The sequence below is a fragment of the Podarcis erhardii genome, assembly GCF_964252035.2.
Source record: "Podarcis erhardii genome assembly, chromosome: 1".
NCBI classification, from domain to species: domain Eukaryota; kingdom Metazoa; phylum Chordata; class Lepidosauria; order Squamata; family Lacertidae; genus Podarcis; species Podarcis erhardii.
Genome location: NC_138497.1, coordinates 3,039,689 through 3,044,595, shown reverse-complemented (window position 1 = coordinate 3,044,595; position 4,907 = coordinate 3,039,689). Strand labels below are relative to the sequence as shown.

Genomic DNA, 4,907 nt, shown 5'->3' with positions numbered 1-4,907 from the left:
AAGAATCTCATGCCCTACCGACTGAGCTATTGTGCCACACCACACCCGCTGGCATGAATAAAACTTAGCATGACATGCTGGTGTATCAGTGAAAAAGCCATTGTTCCATAGCACAACAGGTTCTGCAGCGTGAAAGAAACATCGTAATCTGGGACAAAATCAGTAACATTACAATCAGGACAACTAATGCAATATCTCCCATGTCTAAATGCATCCTTTGTTGGCAAAGACTCCTCCAAATGGATCAATGGAAGAGGTTGATGGGGTTGGGCAGCCCAGGGAGAGAGGGACGTCTCTGTGCAGAACTCCCTCTTTCCCTCCCATCCAATAATAACGTGCTCCCTATATTTCTCCCCAAGTTGAAGCACCATGACCAGAGGCCTTGCTGTGGGGTGTATCTTCCAGGTGTCCATCAGTCTGGGGTGCCCAACTTGTATTGACCAACTGAATGTCCCCCTCCCATTTCTTTCCCAGAATGCTCATTTGATTGATATTTCCCCCGCTGTTCATGAGAATGGAATGTTCCTCTGATATATTAAATTCCCACAGAGCAATGTTTGCAAATCCCACATAATAGACTTTTATCGCACATACTAGAAAGTCTCTTTTCTAACCACCACACATTTTTAATAGTCTCCAGACAGTTTCAGAAGATTAACAGGAGGTGCTATAAAAACACTCTTTATTTTTTTTTAAAAAAACAGTAAAAAACAGCATTCATTTTGCCAGCTTTCTGCAAGTTCCCCAACCCCAAAGTAAGACTAAGCAGATGATGTTTTATACGGCTTGCAAATATGAAAACACATTTCTCTCTCTCTCTCTCTTTTAGCATTTCTCCAGTCTTATAATGTGGCATTGTGCTTATCTGCATTTCAATAGGGGTTTAACAAAAGCCATGACATTTAACAGGCTTGGCTGACAGTAGACTACCCCATAAAAACAGTTAGCGGGCGTATTAATAAAGATCGCATCAGGCAGGTTAACTTAATGCAGCTGTTACAAAAGAGCATCTTCAAACTCTTAACCGGAGAGCTGCATTTTATAATTATAGCAGCTCGGAACCAGTTGACGCAAAGAACTGCCCTGCCCCCAATGTGCCCGTTTGACCGCTTCAGTCTGCGAAACTTGTGATTTTTTTTCTTCTTCCAAGTGTCTCAACTGTTTGTTCCCTAATGGTGAGGAGGAATCGATTATTTAGTTTGGCTCTGCCTGAACTTTGGAACCCCCTAATCGACCTCAGCCCTGTATACCTGAAGGAGCGTCTCCACCCCCAGTATGTTTCCGAGCACTCTCTGGGTGGCTCCTGAAATTCTCCCCAGGCCTCCCCCCTCAGCTTTAGATAGATAGATAGATAGATAAATTTATTGTCATTGTCCGTATATACACAGTATACACAACAACGAAAATCAAACACCCAAGACCGGATTCACATACACATTTGCACGTATCTCCAACACTCTCATCCTATTCAGACATAATCTATTAAAACATACATAATCCATAGCTTTGTACCATCCCGGAGTGTTTATGTCTCGCTGGGATGTATCCTTGAACTCTGATGATACCTCTAGATGGTACATTTCCCAGTACATTTCCAAGCACAGGTCAAAGTGTTGGTGTTGACCTTTAAAGCCCTAAACGACCTTGGCCCAGTATACCTGAAGGAGCATCTCCACCCCCATCGTTCAGCCTGGACACTGAGGTCCAGCTCCGAGGGCCTTCTGGTGGTTCCCTCCTTGCGAGAAGTGAGGTTACAGGGAACCAGGCAGAGGGCCTTCTCGGTGTTGGCACCCGCTCTGTGGAATGCCTTCCCACCAGATGTCAAAGAGATAAACAACTACCTGACGTTTAGAAGACATCTGAAGGCAGCCCTGTTTAGGGAAGCTTTTAGAAGAAGAAGAAGAGTTTGGATTTGATATCCCGCCTTTCACTCCCTTTAAGGAGTCTCAAAGCGGCTAACATTCTCCTTTCCCTTCCTCCCCCACAACAAACACTCTGTGAGGTGAGTGGGGCTGAGAGACTTCAAAGAAGTGTGACTGACCCAAGGTCACCCAGCAGCTGCATGTGGAGGAGCGGAGGCACGAATGACTGATGTTTTAATGTATTTTTAATATTTTGTTGGAAGCCGCCCAGAGTGGCTTGGGAAACCCAGCCAGATGGGTGGGGTATAAATAATAATAAATTATGATTATGATTACTGCTTAATATTAGGCAGGCACGCTCACCATGCCGTCTTGCTAAACATGTGCTGACACTTGATGTCTCTTGAGGACCTGGCCAGGTGAAGAAAGATGGCGGAGAGTGGCAAGACGAAAAATGGCCCAGCGGCTCCTCCCAGCGGCGTTGGCCCTGCTTCTTCGGCTGTGGGTGCCGGCAAGGCCATGACGGTGGAGCGGGTAGTAGCTGGATTTAACCATCTGCGTCAGGAGCAGTGAGGTCTAGCCTGAAAGGCAGCTGAGCTGGAGCTGGAGGTGAATGAGCACAAGCTGGTAATTGAAACACTCTGAGAAGTGGACCCTACTAAGAAATGTTACTGGATGGTGGGAGGTGTCTTGTTAGAACGCACTGTGAAAGAAGTTCTCCCAGCCTTGGAAAATAACAAAGAGCAGATCAACAAGATCATAAAGGCCTTGACCCAGCAGCTGCAGACGAAAGGGCGGGAGCTGAACGAGTTCCGGGAAAAACACAACATCTGCCTGATGGGCGAGGACGACCAGAAGCCTCCCTCCAAGGACAGTGCTGAGGGGTCAGGCAGCAAGGCCAGCTCCACAGGGGTCCTCGTTTCCTAGTGGGCGCAGCAGCCATCTCCCAAAGGACTCTTTTTACCGCCTCTCACTCTACAGTTGTGGCTCTTGACCTCAAAAGGCTTACCTTTATTATTATTTTGGTGTCATCTCTGATGATTTTTTTTTGTTAAATAAAACTTTTTGGCATGTCACATAAAAAACACATGTGCTGACACTTGCTAAAAGCCTTTTCATTTCATCAATTAGAAAATGGACTTGGATATCCCTTTGTAAGCAGTTTGAAAGAAGAAGAGTCTTTCAAAGGGATGGTTGCTCAGCACCCAACAGCTGATGGGCGCTGAAATCTCAATTGGCTGCACTGAGGAGGTCCTGATGGAGAAGTCCTTCATGCAACCTGTCCCTGTCAGAACAAATCAGGTGATTGGCACTGTCAGTTGCCCTTCAAAGGGGCTTAAAGGTAAAGTAAAGGTACCCCTGCCCGTACGGGCCAGTCGTGTCCGACTCTAGGGTTGTGCGCTCATCTCACTTAAGAGGCCGGGAGCCAGCGCTGTCCGAAGACACTTCCGGGTCACGTGGCCAGCGTGCCGAAGCTGCTCTGGCGAGCCAGCACCAGTGCCGCACACGGAAATACCGTTTACCTTCCCGCTATAAAGCGGTACCTATTTATCTACTTGCACTTAGGGGTGCTTTCGAACTGCTAGGCAGGCAGGAGCTGGGACCGAAAGATGGGAGCTTACCCTGCCGCGGGGATTCGAACCGCCGACCATGCAATCGGCAAGCCCTAGGCACTGAGGTTTTACCCACAGCGCCACCCGCGTCCCTCTCAAAGGGGCTTAGTGGGACCCTATCAAGTTATCACTGAAGGCCATCAGGACCCTGGAGAGCTCTCAGCTGCCAGAACTGGCTGTGACTCACACACAGAGAACTGTTGCCTTCAAAGCACAAGGTGATTAACAAGTGTGTGGTCACCTGTCAAAGACTCACCTGTCTTTGTTAGCCATCAGGTAGGAGGAGTGAAGAGGAGGAAGAATTCAGTCTACTAAGAACATAAAACAGGGTTGCCATATTCTGAAGAGCAAAAAAAGAGAGGCCACATTTGTGTGCCATGTCATGTGATTGATTATATGGGGCGGGGCTTAGCTGACACCCACCCATATTTTATTCAAGTTGACACCCCTGTCAGGGATACTTTAGCTGAGATTCCTGCATTTCTATGATCTATATTTCCATATAGATTCTTTCAGTGGTCCTCTAACATCCGCAGCCTCAATGGATGTACTGACTGACACATTAAAAAAATATTTTGCGGGGGGGGGGGGAGGGGAGCAGCAGAAACCTTGACAGTTATTTCTGGCATTTCTAAGATAAGGGCTGTTTTGCAAAGGGCATCGTTCCAGCTTAGCTGGCGAAAAATGTGGGCCATTTGTGAAATTAATCCACGACGCATAATTGGCTTCATATATTTCCCCTTGAAATGGTAATAAATGGTAATAAAATCGGGAGCTTCCTTTTGACAAGTCGCACACCCACGTGGGCTCGGGGAAAAAGAAAAAAAAAGGGTGGATGGGGAAAAAGCCTTTTCAGGATTAAAGGTGTGCAGAAGTTACTTAGAACGGGAAAATAAAACCCGGGCAAGTATATCTAAACGTTGCATGCGTTTTGTAAGCCACGAAGGAGACAATCATTCTGCACTGAGCTTTTCAAAGACAATCTTCCCACTCTAAATCACTGTCCATCTAGGACGGATTTGCCAACTTATTCTGCTTAGAGAACCTGCCTGGAATGCCTGTGATGGATGTTCATTGGGGGAGGGAAAAAGTCATACCCACAAACATTTGGGGAGGGCAAAATGGTCCCCACCCTGACCCCATCGCTAGCCCCCTCCCTGCCACTGACTTTTTCCTTGCCCCTCCCTCCCCCACCTCCTACCTTTCTCCAACCTCCAGGGCGTAGGTAGGCAAATGAAGGCCCGGGGGCAGGATCCGGCCCAATTGCCTTCTCAATCTGGTCCGGGAATCAGTGTGTTTTTACACGAGTAGAATGTGTCCATTTATTTAAAATGCATCTCTGGTTTATCTGTGGGGCATAGGAATTCGTTCATTTCTTTTGGCAAAATATAGTCCAGCCCCCCACAAGGTCTGAGGGACAGTGGACCGGCCC

At 47.3% G+C, this 4,907-nt stretch overlaps 1 pseudogene across 1 annotated transcript; it reads left to right on the top strand.

Annotated features, from left to right (window-relative positions):
• The first annotated feature begins 2,264 nt into the window (after positions 1-2,264).
• Positions 2,265-2,917, top strand: LOC309337210 (prefoldin subunit 2 pseudogene; annotated as a pseudogene). Its single transcript has one exon. The product of its transcript is annotated as a prefoldin subunit 2 pseudogene (transcript).
• The last annotated feature ends 1,990 nt before the right edge of the window (positions 2,918-4,907 follow it).